The 20461-nt window shown below is 44.3% G+C and overlaps 1 long non-coding RNA gene and 1 pseudogene across 1 annotated transcript; both read right to left on the bottom strand.

Annotated features, from left to right (window-relative positions):
* Positions 1 to 4064: 4064 nt before the first annotated feature.
* Positions 4065 to 17736, bottom strand: LOC148120653 (uncharacterized). Its single transcript, XR_015739098.1, has 2 exons — positions 17590 to 17736; positions 4065 to 4390 (listed from the first exon to the last, which is right to left on the bottom strand). It is a non-coding gene; the product is annotated as an uncharacterized LOC148120653 (long non-coding RNA).
* Positions 17737 to 17854: 118 nt separating this feature from the next.
* LOC125416881 (thymidylate synthase-like) lies at positions 17855 to 20044 on the bottom strand (annotated as a pseudogene).
* Between the last annotated feature and the right edge of the window lie 417 nt (positions 20045 to 20461).

The raw sequence follows: 20461 nt of genomic DNA, 5'->3' as shown, positions 1-20461 counted from the left end.
TGAGTCTTGATCATCTCAGGCAGCAGTCTTGAATCTGTTTTGGATGTATAACTCAGACATCTGGGCCATCTGTTCCTGTCGGAGATTGCTCAGGTGGCCTCCCTTGGTCAAAGATGATTTTTCTTAACTCTGAATAAATCCAGAGCCTCTCGTTTTCTGTGGAAACAAAAGCAGAATCTCTTCTCCAAAGTAACATACCTTTTGACTTCAATTTTGAAGCCAAGGTATTTTCAAAATATCTATCTTGGATTAATTCAGCAGCATTTATAAACAAATATCTCTTAGCAGCTGTTGCTCCTTTCTCAGCATTCAAACAATTCACCCCTGGAGAGAAATATAATACACTTATGGTAGATGTATGCAGAAAGTATAAGTGTGAGGAATAAATTTCTATTGTTTAGAATCCTCTTGGTCTAAGGTATTTTTTTTTCCTAATAGGCCAAGTGGATGAAGGTGAATACTTTCTGCACACATCTACCATAAGTGTATTGTATTTCTCTCCAGGGGTACCTGGTCTCATGCCCTGCATATACCCAACTCTCTTCTAGTTAGACTCTGAAGAGCAGGATGAGAGGATGGATTAGGTTGGACTGGATCCTGCTGAGGGGGTATAGACAGAAAGTCCTGGGCTATGGTTAAGGTATAAGTCTAAAGTTCAGAATAGATGGAGTCATATCCACTTTTACACAACGAAGGTGACCCAAGAGCACTGGGAACCAGGTCATCCAATGGCTCCAGCGCTAATGGCAGTTGTTTGGAACAGCCCATTCCAGCAGATGAGAGCCTGGCCGCCAAAGGTGAAGGAGATGAAATCTATGAAAACAGATATGTCCAGGATTGTACAGAGCACACTTTATTAGAGATAAATGTACTGATTGACAGCAAAACATGAGGGCTTATGTCCTCCAAATCAGAAGGGAGGGTTAAAGTGAGACAAAGATATACACCAGTCAATCGGAATGTGACTGTCCTTTCTCAGAGACTATTTGTGTGTCTATTATCAGTCAGGAAACAGTCTAGGGGCTAACAGCATGACTCAGTGGGTAAAAGCACTTGCCTCAAAGGCCTGGCGACAAGAGTTCAATTTCTGGAACCCATGTAAAGCTGAAAGGAGAGACCTGACTCCAAAAGAATTGCTCTCCGGCCTCTGCTCTCATTCCGTGGCACGTGTGTGATCTCTCTTACACACACCATATACACGATAATACATAGAACATTACAAAATAAGAAACAAAGAGTCTTGACATCATGGCTGGCACAGCAGGCTCAGCCTTTTTAACTTTGTCTCATAGAGTTTGGGGCGTATGCCAGAGTCAGCTGGGGAAAGATGGCAGTTCCAGCCAAGATGGCTACAGTTAAGTTGGCTTTCTACAAGCAGATGCTCACGCATTACAGAAGAGCAAGCATTAGGAGATTTGCAGGGAGTCATTTTCCCCACAGCTTATATTTTCACTAGACCAAACAGCTTTGCTCGGTTTCTAGAAAAAGCAAAAGTTACATAGTTTTTTTTCCAAGGCTCAAAATTCTCTTTGTCCCCGTCTCAAGGTTGGTATCTATTGCATCCGCCACCAGGTTACCCTTGAGTATAAGAACCTTTCCCATGTATTTGAAGCAAGAAGCAACACAGAATAGTGAAGCAACTTTTAACAAGCACAGAGAACTGGGATTTTTTTTTACTGAAATCATATTTCCTCTTGTCAAGAGCTGTTGCTCCCTCAAGAGAGGTAAACATTATGTCTGTGAAGCTGAGCACCTCATAAAAAACAATTGGCAAAGATAGCTGCTCCCTTTCCATAGCAACGGGACTTGGATTTGAATTATTCATCAAGTGAACGATATTTCCTTATGGCTAGGCAAACTCAAAGGATAATGTAGCAAATTTCCCAAAGAAAATATCATTATTCTTATATTTGACATTCGAGTTCCTCTCTGCCTGGTTTCAGAGGCAAATCTAGGAACCCTGTGATTGGGTAAACTATCCTTCAGCCACAGGGCTGTCATTTATAAAACAAAACAAATATCAAGTTATGTCCTTCGTGGCTTTCAGAGACCAGTCAAATATTTAAAAGGTTTAAAGATGGGTAGATAACGTAAGGAATCGTTAGTAGCCACTCACTGTTGTCTGGTTGTATGCTACCTGGATGGGATCACCATCAGGTGGAGATGCTGAAACCACTTGCTGTATGGCTGGCTTGCCCTGACCATGGCCTATACATTGCTGAATCAGTCAGATCTCATTGGCTGCATATCTGACTTCCATTTTGGCACAATGGTGTTTACCAAGGCTTAGACAAGGTGCTCCAGCCGGTCAAGTCATGCTTGCAACCGTCATGCCACAAAACTCAACAATTATTATAATGCTAATACTTAATATTTAATAAGTACTTAATGAATGCCAGGGACTAGGTATTACTCGGTCGTGAATACCCACACCTCTGTATTGTCTCTTACAACCATAAATTCAAAGTCAGTGCTCCCAGGAAGGAAGGCTGAAGCTCCTGGCCACTGGCTGAAATGACTTTCAGAGGCTTTGGCTTCCTTGGAAGCCTCTTGGAGGACTGACAGACCTCAAGTGAACTCCCCGAGGCACCTTGGAAGAGCAAGTCACCCATTCCGTCTGTGGTAAAGTGATGGCCTTCTTGGGAACATACCACTTCACCTTGGTTTCCACTTCTTTTCTGCTCCCCCCCTTCACGTTTTCTTTTTTCAAATAATAGCCAATAAAACACTGTCATACAAAATGAATTATTGCTGGGCAGTGGTGGCACACGCCTTTAATCCCAGCACTTGGGAGAAAGAGACAGGGGGATCTTTGTGAGTTTGAGGCCAGCCTGGTCTACAAGGGCTAGTTCCAGGACAGATAGGGTTGTTATACAGGGAAACCCTGTCTTGAAAAAACAAACAAACAAGCAAAAAACAAAACCAGAACAAAAAACCTGAATTATTGTGTAAATTAAACTCTGATTATTTTTTTTTAACGGGGGTGGGGTATCCTAGGCTAAAAGCATGTGGATCTCAGAAGTGGTCTTTGGGAACAGACGCTCAGAGTAGGGTTTTTGGGTTGAATAGCTCAGCCATACCTGTCTAAGGTATCAGGAATTGTTTCCACGGTGGTGGTGTAGAAAAAGTTCAGGCCACACTTTCCGCTCTAGAGAGAACTAAGATGCATTTGACGTGCAGGGCCTGGGCATAACCTGGGGATCAGGATAAACTGAGGCTAGGTCTCAAAGGTGTGAAGACTGGGGAGAAGGAAGGTCAAACAAGGTTTTGTTTAGAGCAGGGTTCTCTGAGATGAGCACATCTGCGCATGACAGCTGTCATTCTTTCGGCCACCCAGTCTGAAAACCTGTCATAGATTTTTCTTGTTTTTGTTTTGTTTCAACAATCATATTTAACCAGTTGCTAGAACCGATCCTTTTTCTCTCCTTCTGCTTTGGCCTCATACTTCAGAACCTCCTGCCTGGACAGCCGTCATTGTCTTCTAACTGGTCTCAGATCCCCTCCTTTGTATCCAAATCCTCCACGGGCTCATTTTAACCATGGAGAAAATTCCTCAGTATGCGTCAGCTCTCTCTGCAATCTGGCCCTATAGATGCCAGTTTAGCGAGTTAAAAATGCAGAATGCTCAGTTAACTTTGAATTTTAGCTAAGCCAAAAAGCGTTAGTGTAAGTAGTTTTGCATGCAGTGTTTGGGACACCGTTCAACGGATAAATTATTCACCATTTGTGTGAAATTCAGATTTAACCGAGTGTCTTGTTTCTCTTCTGGCAAATCCACGTGATCTTTCCTCCCACTCTGGTGCAGGGGCTCAACAATCCCTCTGCCCTCAGAGACACCCGAGTCTCTTCTAGGTCTCCTGCCGCTCTCTGCTCTTGACCTGAGATGGCTAGGGCACAGCCTTGGAATCAGTCCCTGAGGCTGCACCACCCTCTCCTGGCCTCCACCAGTCATGCATGTATGCATGTGCAGCACAGACACACTTACAGGCACCCCTTACACACACACACACACACACACACACACACACACACACACTTAAAAAAAAGTTTTGAAGCTAAAGAAATAAATGGGGAAGAGTTATATTCTTTACAGCTAAAAACAAGGAATAAGTGTAGCAGGAACGGTGGAACTAGAGAATCAGTGATCGCTGCTCTTCACAGCAGCGGTTTATTCAGGTGAGGTGGTCAGTGGCGGGTTTCGTCACACCTGGAGGGTTGGTCATGTCTTTGGAGCACATTCTCACTGGCCACCAATCCATTACAAAGATGCCGATGACGTTATGGTTGATGCTGCCAACTGTTTGTGGTCCAGGTCTTCACTGGAGGGATGGATCAACACCGTGTGTCTGTCTCAACCCAGACTTTACCCAGGAACGTCGCTGAGGTTTTCCTGTCAGGAAAGAACAACCCTAGTCAGGCGGGGAATCTATGGTGGTGCCCTCTGCACACACTACCAACATCCACTCATGGCCTGGAGAAAGGCCCTACCAGGCCTCCGAGCCTCACCCCGACCTTGGCAAGGTGGGTTGGGGGAATCTTGTTGTTTTTCCATGGGTCTGAGGCTAGGGTCCTTGACATGCTAGCTCATGCCAACAACACACAGCCTGTCAGGCCTTCACATACATGGAGATTTTTTTTCCTGTGCCTCACACAGGACAGAAGTGTAAAAGCACAGCAGCATAAGAGAATGAGGTGCACACTGTTGCCCAAGTAAGAGTAAGTGTGTGTGTGTGTGTGTGTGTGTGTGTGTGTGTGTGTGCGCGCGTGTGCATGTGTGTGTATGTGTGTTTTGATGATTTATATCCCAGACCTTCTGGAAAGGCTGGTGTGAAATGTTAAGGTATTTAGGTTTTACTTACAGACACACACACACACACTCACATGTTTTTAGGAACAGGGTTTCTCTGTGTAGCCCTAGTTGTCCTGGAACTCGCTCTGTGGACCAGATGTGCCTCAAACTCAGAGATTCTCTGCCTCTCAGGTGCTGGAGTAAAAGGCAGGGGCCACTACCGCCTGTAATTCTGAAAAGTTGCACTGTTACCAGATTTTTCTTCTGGAAAGGTCATCTTAGCTACAGCTGCTGAATCGGAGGTAGCTGAGGCTAGAACTGTGGTTTGGGGAAGTGGCCACTTCATGGGCAAGAAATAGTGGGGTAGAGATGCTTTTCACTTTAAGCATCTCTATTTACAACTTTCCTTGGCCCAGCGAGTGGTTCCTGACTTTAACTCCCCAAACCCCAAAGACTTCGCACTGATTGATCTGCGCGCGCTGCCTGAGTCTGAGGGACTCCCTCTCTAAACTGCGCTTAGCAGGTTTATGACGAGAAAGCAGAAAGAGCAGAAAACTGGGAAGTTCAGCCAGAAGAGACATTCAAACCCCATTAAAGCTGCGAACACGGTACCGGAGGCGAAGGAGCCACAGTACTTAAAGAAACGAATGCAATTGAAGAGAGACCTTGCCCTCTGCACTGGGACAACAGGAAAGGCCTGCTGAGGGCCAGGGCCTCCCCACCAAGGGCTTTAGTGTATATCAGTGAAAACTCATTTGAAAGAAAATTCTTAATCAAAGAGTATCCCTGCAAGGGTTTCCGAATTCAAACCAGCTTCCTAGGGAAGAGTCCTCACTGCCCAGGGTCGCTGTGTGGTGGAGGCCAGGCTAGGTCTTGTGCTGACTGCAGAATTTGATGTCAGTCACTGTCCACGTGGTACTAGTTTTTCAGACATGCAAGGCACAAGAGTTCAAGCTTCATGGAGGCCTGTACCAAGGGTCCAGGGCTGCCCGAGCCCATTGGAGTCCAGATGATGTCATCAGGAATCCTGGATGGTGGACATGGAGCTGCAGCATTTAATGTCGCCTGTGTGTCTCCCACCACACTCCCTCCTTCTAGGTTTCAGTCCTTGGTTGACTGATTCTCTGCTATTTCTCTACTCCTTCCTTTGGGAATGGGAATGTTTATTCTGTGGCATTTGGGGAGGGCTGTTATTTAGGTTGTTTTGTGAGATAGAATTTCTCTGTATAGTCCTGGCTGTCCTGAAACTCACTTTGTAGACTAGGCTGGCTTTGCCTTCTGAGAGCTGGGATTAAAGGTGTGCACCACCACATCCAGCCATATTCTGTGCCATTTTATGTTAGAATTAAGTAATTTGGTTTCTGATTTAAAGGTACCATAGTTAAGAGATCATAAAAGATCGCTTTGAGTCTCAGAAGAGACTTTGGACCTTTAGACAGTGTTGGAGTTTTAAGACCTTAAAGATTTCGGAACTGGATTCAAATGGATTTTACATGGTGAGATGGCCATGAACTTGTGGAGGCCAGGGCTAGGAAGCTATGGGGAAATGTGGAATGTCTCCCGGCAGGCTCATTTTAAACAAACATTTAGTTTCTAGCTGATGCTGGCTCAGAAAGGTTGTGAAGTCTTTGGGACATGGTGCCTAGATGGTTAATTTAGGGCCACAGGAGACGGTCAGCTCTGGTGTCTGTTCCAGTCTGAGCTCTCAGCTTCCCTGAAGCACTAATCTGTGAGCAAGTGGCCTCCCCTTCCACTACAGACAGGGCTGGCCCTGGTGCTGTGAGTGCAGCCATGCTTTTCCCACCATGAGACCTCTGTCGGTACCTTGTCCCATCACAAAGAGAATTGAGTCCTTATAAAAAGATATAAATGTCATGAGGGGTAGTGGAAAGGGAGAAACTGTCACAGACTGGAAGAGACTGGCGGAAGGGACAACTGAGTACCATGTAAAACTCCTGGAGCAGAGAGCTAAGGTAAGTGGAAGCATCACTAATGTTCACATAAAGTCTGTGCTTTAAATGATAGTGCTATACTAAGGCTGATCTGTTCTTGATGATGGTGATGATGATGATGGTGATGATGATGATGGTGATGATGTTCCTTTGCTTATATAAGACGCCAGCATTAGACAAAGCTATGCGAAAGATATGTGGGAACGACAAACTGTTTCTGTAACATTTCCTTAAGCTTGAAATCAGTTAAAAGTAAACTGACTTTTGATTGTTTGAGACAAGGTCTCCTACGTAGCCTGTGCTGGCTTCAAACATAAGCTCTTCCTGCCTCGGCCTCTAGAGTGATGGGTTATCATCCCTGCCTTCAAGAAGCCATATCTGGCTTCAAAGATCAATCTTAAAGTCACAACAAGTTAAACAATTAATAGTATGTGCTTCATTATGGGGGTGACAGCACAGCGCTGCCTAGGAGGAGTGTGTGTGTGCATGTGTACACATACATGGATGTACAATTGTGTGTGCCTGTATGTGCATGTGCTGAGCCAAAGGAGGTCAGGTGTCCTGCTCTATCTCTCTGCCCCATTTCCTTGGGAAATGACCACTCACTGACCTGGGGCTTGCTATTTTGCCACTAGATTCTGACTGGCTAGTGAAAAAAAACCTAGATTGTCCATGCTCCTGGTCACACCAATCTGGGGATCTGAACTTAGGGCCTCCAGTTAGAGCACCAAGCACTCTTATGCACTGAGATATCTCCCTGTCAAGGGAGAGCTTTTGAAATCATAATTAGAGGGCCATGAAGAGTTGGCTCAGTGTTTAAGAGCATTTGTTTGTCTTGCAGAGGACTCAGGCATAGTTCCCAGCACTCACGTGTGTGTGTGGGGCACAACCTTCCTCTCTGTACCTCCAGTCCCAGGGAGCTGGTAAGCACAGACGTGCTGTGACACACAGACACACACACAGACACACACACAGACACACACACAGACATACACACAGACATACACACAGACATACACACAGACATACACACAGGCATACACACAGGCATACACACAGACATACACACAGACATACACACAGACATACACACAGACATACACACAGACATACACACAGACATACACACAGACATACACACAGACATACACACAGACATACACACAGACATACACACAGACACACACACAGACACACACACAGACACACACACAGACACACACACAGGCATACACACAGACATACACACAGACATACACACAGACATACACACAGACATACACACAGACATACACACAGACACACACACAGACACACACACAGACACACACACAGACACACACACAGGCACACACACAGACACACACACAGACATACACACAGACATACACACAGACATACACACAGACATACACACAGACATACACACAGACATACACACAGACATACACACAGACATACACACAGACATACACACAGACATACACACAGACATACACACAGACATACACACAGACACACACAGACATACACACAGACAGACACACAGGCAATACACACACATAATCTTTTTTAGTTGTTTTAGCTCTAGTACAAAGGAGATACTGAACATAAAGAACATAACACATGGATAATCTAATACCATAGAGGTATCTTGTTGCTGGACTCTCATTTACAGTGATATTTTATTTATGTTTTAATATATAAAGCTTGCTTGAAGATCGGAGGGCAAAACTAAATCACTAGAAGCCAGGCAGTGTTGGCACATATTTTTAATCCCAGGATTTGGGAGACAGAGGCAGATGGATCTCTGTGAGTTCAATAATCTTAACCTCTTCTCTGAACCAGGTACTACTTTGAAATTGTGGTCCAGGTCCTAAAACAGTTTTAACCAATTATACCCAGTCTTTAGGAATAATTTTACTACACACTGATCATAATTTTAACTTGCTTCACAGAAGGTGAATGCATGCCATATGAGACAACTGCTTCCTTGGATCTCCTTAAAACTAAGAGTGGCTGGCACAAGAGTCCAGTAGCTGTAACAGAGCCTCTTCCATCTGGCAATTCCTGTGAGATTACTGGATATATTAGGGTTGGTTGTTTGAAAACGTTAGGCTGTTCCTCTCTAACCACATAATGCTATTCTGAAATTGATTCTCCACTAAATTCCTCTGTCTATATTTGAATATCTCTGCGTTCTGTTTTTATTGTTTTTCTAAGGCCTATCTCTTAGCACTTGGATTAATCAACATTTTTAGTGATAAAACAAGAATGATAATGCTGATAGTGTTTACAGTTGACGTTACATAAATTTCATCTAAATTAGTTTTTCTCTCATTTAATTGTTCCATTTTCATGCTGTATAGCATATTATTATACAGAGGCTCAAATCTCCCCAATGTAATGGTTTTCCCATTTTTTTTTTAATGTGGGAGTGTTTTAAATAATTCTTCCTTTTTAAGAATTCCCAATTGTCTTCTCAAATCTGTGGACAATGTTGATGAGGATGGGAGGCTTATTGCCTGGATTTCAAGGCAGCTTCCTAGTTTGGCAGCAGCCCAAGAAGGGGGTTCAAGGAGAGCCTACTGGGAAACAAGAGAGAAAAACCCAGCCAGTAGGGTGGTGACTCTGGCCGAGTGTGTAGTTCTGGCCTATGCTGGTGGCTGTAAAGCCACAGGCAAAAGACTTTTTCATGAATTCGTACCCCAAACTTTGTGTATCAGATGTATCACGAATTATAAAAACACAGAGACAGATATTGGGATTCAAGTTGAAGATCAGAAAAGCAAAACAGCCAAGCCACTAGAGAAGTCTCACCTCTACCAAGACTGGGCACTGTAGACTGAGCCCTGAGTCTTGTCTCCTCCCATTTTATATTCCCTTTAAGTGTTGGGATTAAAGGAGTGAGCCACCACCACCTGGATTTGTTTCTTCACTGATCTTATGTAACCCAGTGTGGCCTTGAACTAACAGAGATCCTTCTGCCTCTGTCTCCCAAATCCTGAGATTAAAGGTGTGTGCCACCACTGGCTGGCCTCTAGTGGCTTAGTTTTGCCCTCTGATCTTCAGGCAAGCTTTATTTATTAAAACTTAAATAAAATATTACTATACTCATTCTATCAGCGAATCAATTCAAACAAAAGGAAAAAGGGAGGGTACTGTACGAGACTGAGAGATGCATAAAACTTCAAAGGCTTAGAAGAATCTCAAGGGACATAACTAAATTTAATTGAATAACTTTTGTTTTTAATTTTGACTCTATGGGACAATTATAGGTTTTTCATATATAATAGGAGAAATGACTGTTTTGGATATTGAACGACATTAAGAAATTAATGATAAGATAATGGCATTGTGATTATGCAGAAAACTGTTGGCATATTTCTCTCTCTCTCTCTCTCTCTCTCTCTTTCTTTCTTTGTTTTGCAGCCAGGTGCCAGTATGTTGGTTGTCAGGGTCCAAACCCCAACATAAACTATCTCTCTGGACCGGTGTGGAGGTGCGGGAATAATGAGACACAGTTCACACAGCAATATCGGAAGGGAGTCTCAGGGTTCATTCAAATCCTGAAGATCACTGCGTTTATTCTCCAAACACCTTTTATCTCCCAAGGTAAACTGAGCCCCCTCAGGTCATTAGCATTCTGTTTCCGGGGTAGCAGGACCAAAGTCACATTTGCAGCTCTGTCACTAGCTTGGAATTAACACTCCTTCCCAGGCCCTCATAATTACAAAGGAGGAGAACAACATCAGTGTATCCTGAGCTCGGGAGACAGTCAGTCTGAAGATGCTTTTAGCACCTCTGTTGCCATTGTAGCTTGAAAGCCTGGCTGCTGACACAATGCAGAAATTTGTGGCCTGTCTAATATTGCTCCACAGGAGGTTGACCTTGATCCAGCAATCCTTCTGCACTGGCTTCCGAGGTGCCGGGGTCACAGGCAAGTGCCACGACACCCCACTTGTTTAGAATGATTTTTGAGTTGCATACTAAACTATTTAAAGGTGACAGGTGTGACATGATGTCTGAGATTTGCTTTAAAATTCTGTAGCCACCTAACATAGAAAGCAGAAGAGCAAGAGGAGACTAATACAGGGAAAGAGACAGGGAGACGGACACTGGGAGTCTCCTTTTGCATTTGTTTGGAACGTTTTGCAAAAAAAAAAAATCTTAAGTGAGCCAGGCAGTGGTGGCACATCCCTTTAATCCCAGCCCTCAGTAGGCAGAGTCAGGTGGATCTCTGTGAAGCCAACCTGGTCTATAGAGCGAGTTCTAGGACAGCCAGGTCTACACAGAGAAACCCTGCTTTGAAAAAAACCTAAACAAATTCTTAAATGGTTTTAAAAAGAATTATACTATAGTAATAGGGTTTAACTCTTAGGAATAAAGAGGACCATTAGAGGTAAAATAATACAGGAAGAACAGGTGAACAGGGCAACCACCATCCCTTGGGCTGAGACAGAATACCCAAGAAAGTAACTGTGAGGGCCAGCCATGATAATCTAAGTCTGGGCAGAAAGGAAGTTCTTTACTTCCTCCAACCATTATTACCTGGGACTCTGGCCATTGATAAATTTAAATGGAGTCTAGAGTCTCAATAGTTTACCCTGTGACAATGCCTGGCAGGCCAAGATTACCCAACCCCCACCCAAGAGCAGCCCATTCAAAGGAAATTCCTGGCATTCTAAGCACTGTAAATAGAAACACCTGCCAGCACTTCACCAGGACACCCTAGACAAATGTCAGCCTGTCAGGGGTCCTGAACCTCAGAAACCCCTCACCCCCACCTTTACTGCTATAAAAACCCAATTCTAATTGAGCTCGGGGCTCTCCGGATATTCCAATATATTGGACATGCAGAGAGACTGAGTTTGCAAACTTGATTAAAATAAAGACTCTTTGCTTTTACATACAGGACTTGGTCTTCTATATTGGCTTTTGTGGGGACCCACAGATTTGGACATAACATAACCAATTTGAAAGAGCATCCCTCTTATTGATAATTATCTCTTCTAGCAGAATGAGGGACTGGCTTACTCCGCAGAGTGATGAAGTCTGCCCCGTTGCTGCCTGTAGGACTGGCAGGCAGGAAAGTGCTGGAGTTCTGGGAAGCAGCTTGCCGAGGTGCTGAAAGAGCCCAACAGGAGATGTACCCTTGGGATGCTGCTGCTGAAACTTCAGGGCAGACAGCACCACCTAGTGTGCCTTGACTGAAAAGAAGGAGGCAGGGAGGGAGGAAAGCCTCCAGGTCTTCTAAGATGGTCCTGCAGATGACCTAGAGTGCCATGTGATTCAGCATCATGCATACCTATTCGGACACTCTCAGAACTAACTGCAGCAGAGGGGTCGTCTCTGGTCGACAGCCACAGAGTTGAGAAACAGGCAGTGTCGGCGAGGCATACGAACTGAACAGCCCCTTTCAACCCCCAGGACATGGTCTCCTAGAAACACACAGAGCTCTCTCTTTCCTCAGCCTGAGCATCCCACACAAAGTCACTTTGGACTCTTGCCAGATGAAAAACGCATCCGATATTCAGGTTGCTAAGGTGTCAAGTGGGGGACGATAGTGTGTCCTGATGAAGAAATGAATCTCTGAGATTCCCCCAGGGAAAAGCGCGGCGGTCTGGTGAACACAAGACGGGTCCTTCACAACCCTTCCTCACAGGCAGGGCCACTCTCTGGGACTTCTGAGAAAGTAGGTAAGAGCTTTTTATACATGACAGCTTTGGTTTGTCAATCTTTCTGGGTTTGCAGAGGCATAGAGGTGAGAGGAAGGATGTTAATAACCATGTAATACATAGATGTTTCCAGAATAAAGCACCATTCATTGGTGGTTGAAATCACCACAGACAGACAGACAGACAGACAGACAGACAGACACACACACACACACACAGTTCATCTCTTCCACGAACCTTCTCAAAGACCAAATCTTCCTTTTTCTCATGAGGTTCCCAATATACAACACCCCCAACATCACATCCAGTTATCCACTCACTCTTTCCTCGCTTAAAATGCATTTTAAATCACAGAACTAGGAGAAGCCAGTGTCCTAGTTAGAGGTGGTTGAACGAGAACATTCACTTGTCTCTGCCGCCTGTTCCCAAACCTCTAAAACGACAAATAGGTTCAAAATGCATAAACCCACAAGGACCAAGACACTGGGTAAAATGACAACAGTGACCACATTTTGGCAGCTACAGAGCAGATGCAATAGTGGGAACTGACTTAGCAGAGTGATAACCACTAAACAGTCAGGGAGGGAAGCTCAGTGCAAGTCTGTTCTCCAGACCCCAGACAAGCTCAAGTGAATGAGGTACAAGGCGTCTCTGAAAGGAGAAAAGCGCTGGAGTACAAGGCGCAGCCCCGTGCAGCGTTGCTGTGTTCACAGTGAGGTTTCTCTGAAAGGCAGGATAAAACATAGACATCTGCCCTCCCCACCCGTACTCTGCTCTGAGAATGCTGCCAGCCTGGCCAGCCTCTTCAGACCACACATGACTGCAGCATCCCCACTGGGAAGCTTGCTGGCTTGAAGCAGGCGAACCCTTCTGCCCATCAACCCTGACCAGCCCAACCCCTAGCCCCTAGACCTGACCTGCTGCGGGTCTCATCGGTCTTCTCACATATTTTACTATACTAAGACTACTCAAGGTGAAATGTATCCACCCAGAGTCTTTGCAATTTTTTGTAAGACCATTTCGTATGTAAACATAATGAATTTTAGTCGTTTCGATCTCTATTCCTCTCTCCCATCAGCTGCCTCCCTCTCTAGCTGAACTTTCCCCTCATTAAGTCTCCATCTTACTTTCATGTCTTTCTGTGTGTGACCCACTAAGTTGTTATTATTATTTTGTTATTGCCTGGGCACAGATGGGAGGTTATTTACTGGAGCATGGGCAACTTATCAGTGGTGATGCCCCAGAATAAAATGACACCCCTTCCCCAAGAGCCGATATCTGCTGATGGTCTATGAGGACCAGAGACTCATGACCAAACATTGAGGGCTTTGACCTTGTGCAGGTAACCACACCTGCAATGAGGGCATGAGCGCAATGGCCATGCCATGCTGTTTTGTTTAGGGCCAAGCACTGCATCATCATGTATCTTAGGCATGCATGTTGGTGAGTTCTTTCTGCATTAGCTGTCATCCACTGCAACAAGAAACTTCACTGATGAAGACTGGATGGGACACTAATATTATGTATAAACATGAGTATTTAGAAGACTCTTTGGCAGGATAACCATTTAGTGAAACAATGATAGCCAGCTCCCCTTAGGGTCAATGACTTCCTTAGCCCCAAGATTGTCCCAAATTTTATAGAACCAGACACAATTTCTTTCCTGCGGGGCAGGTCTCAAATCCAATCAGAAAATGATTGGTTACTCCCATAACAGCCATACCACTATTATACTAGAGGGTACATTCTGCCTGCAGGTTATTCATTACTAAGGTTTATAGGATTCATAGGTGGGTGAGACTATTGATCACTTTTATTCATTAGCAGCCCATACATTTTTATTGTGGAATGCTGTACAGCAGACTCCTGGAATTTATTTGTCTTGCTTAATTGATGCATATGCTAACTGATAGTCTTCGCTCTTAAACACACAGTCAAAGATCACCTCCAGAAAGTTGAGGAATACCTCCAAAGACTGACAAGAAAACATCATTTAAAGACCTCAAACCTATTATTGGAAGCAACAAAAGATTCAGCAGGCTTCCTTCCCTTGAAAGAAAGGAGCTTTTGAGAAAGAGCATGCAGAAGAAATAAGAATGCTGTAAAAATAAAAAGATGCCATAGCAGAGTTAAAAATTCAACCAAAGGGAGCAGACTGTGGGTACAGCTCACTGGCAGCGTATGTGCTGTGTATTCAATGCTCTGGGTCAGTCTATAACACCAAAGAGTAAACAAATGGACAAACTGACCGACCAACCAACCACTCCGACTAACTAAACAATAGCAACATCCTCGCTTAAAAAACAGAAGGTAGATAGGCAGGGAGACTTTGAAGCTTTGAGGCTGTCTATGCCCACGGTTTACACTTCATCTTTACAATACTTTAGTTTTCTATTACATCGCTAAGATGCACGAGCAGGAAACTTTCCCAGAGGGGCAAAGGAAGAATTCTTTACTCTGGGAAGTGATTATTTCAGCCTAAAACAACTCATTGAAATTGAACACTGAACAGTTCAGTTAACCATCAAGCACTGGTTACTCCCAAGCAGGAACACTGGTCTCAAGACCCTTGCTTGCTGTGACCACAATCCCTACCCACCATTCTTATCCAATCCCGATCAAGTCTGAGCTTGTTAAGACCGCTCAGAGTCCAAAACTTCATACACATCTCAACTTTCCCCTTCCTCCAAGCGATTGCCAAGACAGGTAAGTTAAGGCTTTAGGAAACATGGCTTTGTTTATGTAGTAAGATGTTTTGGTACTTTCTTTTTGATGACTCTAAAATCATTGCCATTCAAAAAATAGGGGGGCGTAGGAGGATAGAAGAAAGAAAACTCAGGACAGTAAAAGATCAATTCGGGATCTCTGATAAAACTTCCAGAAAGAACACAATGATGGGATAAAAATACCAAAGAATTCCAGAAAAAAAAATCTTAGTACTTAAGGCCTGGTACATCAAGGAAGATCCACCCAAGAATACAATTTTCATAAAATCTCAGGAAGAATGAAACCCAGTAGGCAGGAAATGTTGATTTTGTATAGAGAGAATGTGGCCACCAGGGGGCAGGAGTGCGCAGAAAGTACCAATTAAAGCCTGGGTTACTCTTTGCTACTCTGGCTAAGTTGGGAGTTGTAACTAGAGGGCTATGAGGGTGGGGTGGGGGTGGGGCTTTAAAGAACCAATTCTGACGTGTAATTGTTGTGGTGGATATAATGTTTCTTTCATGCAGGCATAAATTCTTATTTTTTTGTAAATTTATGTGTGTGAGTGTTTTTCCTACATATATGCATGTGTATCATGTTAGTGTCTGTCTGGTGTCCTCAGACGCAGAAAGGGCTCAATGGATACCCCGGAACTGGAGTTAGTTACAGAAGGTTGTGACCCATCATGTGGGTGCTGGGAACTAAACCCCAGTCCTCTGCACTAGCAGCAAATGTTCTTAACCACTGAGCCATCTCTCCAGCTCCTGACGGAATTTCTTCTGTTTCTAGTTATTTGTTTTTATTTTAATGACTTTTGTTAATTCTTTGATAACTTTATACTCTGTGTTTTTCAACCATTTCTTTAAATTTTGAGATAATTACTGAAAACTTTTTGTACCCCAATAAACCTCTCTGCTGACGCAATAATCCAAATCAGACCAAACCAAACCGAATTAGAAAAAGCCGAGGTTTATTGGATGCCAGGGCTCCCAGGTGGCCTTCCAGACCCTCAGAGCGAAAATGGGAAAGGAAGACCAGAAAACCACTTGTTTGTTCTGGGGGTAGAGGGGGATTAAATAGCCTGTGGAAGTGGTCTTGAGCCTCTCTGGGGAGGGGGTCACTGTTTGGTAGGCTTTCTGGGAGGTGGAGTCTGGACTAAGGCAACTCACCTGGGAGGGGGTTAGGGTGGAACTTTCCACCCAAACAATTGCATCGTTTTCCCTTTCCTACCTCCAACCTTCCCATATATACCACTCCTGTTCTTTTTAAAATTCATGGTCTCCTTTTTACATTATACCATCCCTTTTATATTATATAAAATGTGTTTTATATAATATAACCCGCTATGTCTGTAAACTGTTACTTGCATTATGTTTTCAGGGCTGACCATTTAGTACTGGATAACCAATTGTGTGTTCTACCCGGGGAGGACTATTCTTGGCATGTCTTAGCTGACTGTAGTTCTTTGTGTAGGTTGAGGCCTCAGGGCTTCCCCTACATGTTCACTCACTGCCCTGGCTGAGATGACTTGAAGGTGAAGCTCTTGATGAACCTACAAGTAGTTCTTGTGTCATCTAGAGATGGTCTGTGTTCCGTGATGGAGTGTCCCGAGAGCCAGTGTTCCAAGAAACCCTGGCAGGAGCTCTGCAGTCAATACTATTGTTCTTTTAAAAAGAATATGATGATATGATGGCCCGGGCGGCCTGCAAGCCAGGCAGAAGCTGCCGCCGGAGCAGTACAGGGTCCCTGGGTGAGTGGCAGAGTCAGGCAGCTGGATACGGTGAACGGCACAGTAAATGGACATAAGGCTATACATAAAGCTAGACATTTATTACTTAAAAAAGGGAGATATAGACAAACATTAAACAAAGACACACACACACGCAAGAGAGAGAGAGAGAGAGAGAGAGAGAGAGAGAGAGAGAGAGAGAGAGAGAGAGGGCGGCGGGGGGAGGGTCCAAAAGTGGCTGGGATGGGCGTGGTTAGTTCTTAAAGTGTCCCAATGGAATAACAAATACAATGTAGTTTCAGAAGTCACATTGTGTCACTTCCGTATTCTGTTGCAGCGACCAGAGAACCATAGCCGGAAGTCAAGTCAAATCCTGCCTGCCCTGCCCCCCTCGCGCCCCCACCAGCTCCTAGCCTTCTAACCTCTTCCTGGCATTGTTTTGCCAAGGTCCCTTCCTCTCAGCAATCTCAGATTCCTACTTTTGGTTTCTCACTAACTGGTGTTTTGAGGAAGAGCCCTCTAAGACTTCTCAGAGGCAAAATAGATGAGTTTCATTTTGTGAGGCGTTAGAAACATAGCTGTTGTGAATATCCAATAAGCATTTTTCTTTTTCTTTCCATGTGAAACAGGTCTTTATTTCAGCAATCAATAGACAAACACAGCTTTAAAAGTTTATATGCAAATATTGTTTCATATTTCAAATTTGGAGGAATAGCTTATGAAATTTATGAAACTCACCAGCCCTCTTCATGTGGACATATAGAAATGTCTGCTGTTCTTGCTAAGAGGATACAAATTTCCAGATTCCTCCATAAATTCGCCCCAGCTTCTTACGCACCTTCAGTGAAGACTGAAAGAGGCAGTGTTCTTTCAGTATAAAATGTCCCTGGCACTTTTATCTGCAGTGGCATTGCCTTAGGAGTTAATGAATAGTAAGAAATTGGCCTCTGCTGGACTTTTTTTTTTCCTAGTTCATTTTCTCTTTAGCGAAAAGAACTTTGTTTTAGCCCCGAGGGTTTGTTTGACCCAAACCCTGAAGACTGTTGATATCCACAGCATCTCCAAAAGCCATTTCCATTTTATTCAGGGATTGGGTTGTTCCATTTGGTCTGAAACTCTTCAACTCCGATCCGATCAATTGCCTCAACTCCTCAAAGGCTTTTGAGCTTAGGGGAAGTCTTAGTCCTTGCTGAAGCTGAATTTTCAGTGGTTTGATGTGGTTCAGGTAAAAAATGTGCCTCTTCCAAAGGATAGACAACATCACCTGGCTGCAGGCCCATGATGTCAGTGAGCAGTCACTGACAGTACTGAGAAACACACCCAGGCCTGGATCTCCTGACCTCTGGTATGACTGGCAGCTCAACTCCTGGTTCACCACATAGAACTGTCAGAGGACACGGCAAGGAGGCAGCCCCATTAAAGGAAAGTCTTTTGGATTCAGGGTATACTGTGGGACAATGGTCTGTACCCTGTCAATTGTATTTTAATAAAACACTGATTGGTCAGTAGCCAGGCAGAGAGTATAGGTGGGGCAACCAGGCAGGAAGTATGGGTAGGGTGCTGAGAACAGGAGAATTCTGGGAAGATAAAGATTCAGTCTGTAGTAGTCACTCAGATGTAGAGGATGCAGATGCGAATGTCTTGCTGATGAAAGGTACCAAGCCACAAAGTACCAAGCCAACTGGTTTATGATTAATGTAGACCTCTGTGTGGTTTTTTTTTTTTTTTGGTACTGAATGACTGCGGGACCTGGTGGGACAGAAACCCTGGTGGGACAGAAACCTCTGTCAACAAGGGCACACATGATGATTCATCTGTCACCAAGATTGATTTTTAATGGTATCAGTCACTTTCTACAGCTGGTCTACTCCTTGACTTGAGTAATCTGAATCCATATCTTTGTAGTCTGCCCCAGAACTCATTTGGTTGTGAGCACTGGAAACCCATCTCTCAGGTGGTAATGCTCTTGGATGCGGAACACCAAACAGAGTGCCAATACCCCACGTCCTCCTTGCTGAAGCCACAGAGTGCCAGTGTCCATACACCCTTCCTGAAGTCACACACACACACACACACACACACACACACAGAGTGCCAGTGCCCACACATCCTTCTTCCTGAAGCCACAGAGCAGACTGTGTCCCTCCTGTCCCAAGTACTGTTATTCCCCTCTTGTCAGCAACTCTGTGCCTTGCTGCTGAGTGGCAGGCAACCCAATAATGTTTTTTAAAAACTATTATCAGAGATGCAACTATTGTCAAGAGTGCCAGAAGGTCCCTAGGATATCTGGAAGGAAATAAGACACTCAAGCCAAGGGGATGTACAACATCTGGCAAATGATGTATTAGAAGACAGATGTTAACTATTCTAGTCATTCTTGCTTTTTTGGGAAAAAAACCCACTAATGTAGCACAAAGAATAAAAACTCAGAGACAGATATTGGAGCTCGATGTGAAGATCAGAAAAGCAAGGCAACCAGGCCACTAGAGAGCTCTTACCTCTATGAAATCTTTCCTCTTTCCATGAAAGAGAGCGGGTTCCTGTCTCACCCCTCTTTACATTCCTCTCTAGTGCTGTGATAAAACATTATGACCCAAAACAACTAAAGGAAGAAATCTCACAGTTTATAAAAGTCCATCACTGAGAGAAGAAAGGGCAGGAACTCAAACAGGGTTGAAACTTGGAGGCAGAAGCTGATGCAGAGACCATGACGTAATGATACTCGTGGGCTTGTTCCTCCTGGCATGCTCAGCCTGCTTTCTTACAGAACCCAGGAGCAGAGGTACTGCCCACAAAGAACCGCACCCCTCTTACATTGGTCATCAGTCACAAACGCACACAACAGCCTTGCCTGCAGGCCAATATGGTAGGTGTATTTTCTCAGTTGAGGGTTCCTCTTCCTAGATGAGTTTAGTTAGTGTCAAGTTGATGGTAAAATAACCCAGTACAGTCTACAATCCAGAAATTGTAAAGATCTGTTTGTTCTGGGTCCGTCATAATGGAGGAGGTGGGACCCAAACGTCACCTATTCCTAATGCCAGGACACGAGTCAGATTCCCAGGAAAGACTGAGGATAATTGTCCTCAGCTGAGGTGTTGGCTGAGCCCTCATGCTTGATAGAGCCCTACCCCACCTGGACCAAAAATAACAGGCGGTTAACAAGGCCTGCAGCAGACTGTAGCTTACTGTCCATTGTCGAGCAGACAGCTTTGCTTTCATTGTAATAGAGTAACATAGCAATTTATAAAGAAATTTATAAATTCAACCTCTAGACAGAGGGCTAGAGTGTGAGTCTGTAAGTGAGCCCTGGGTGACGGACAATTGGCTAGAGGGCTACCTCTAGAGTGAAGGATAATGAAGCCGTTTCCTCTGAGCTCATTCAAGCAGCCATCCTGACCCTAGGAAACCAACAGCAACAAAAGAAGATTGTGTGTGTGTGTGCGTGTGTGTGTGTGTGCGTGTCCATAAAAGTAAATCCCGGGGATCATGACTGAAGCCAAAGCAACATCAGTAACTGCCCACATCAGTAACTGGCCCATATCACATGAGTGTATTTCCAGAGTTTCACGTAAACAGAAAGATATTTTTTTGTTTATGTTCCATCTGGAAC

The sequence above is a fragment of the Myodes glareolus genome, chromosome 10 (genome assembly GCF_982192425.1).
Source record: "Myodes glareolus chromosome 10, mMyoGla1.1, whole genome shotgun sequence".
Lineage (NCBI taxonomy): Eukaryota > Metazoa > Chordata > Mammalia > Rodentia > Cricetidae > Myodes > Myodes glareolus.
The sequence above is the reverse complement of the archived record's forward strand: the minus strand, read 5'-3'. Positions and strand labels throughout refer to the sequence as shown.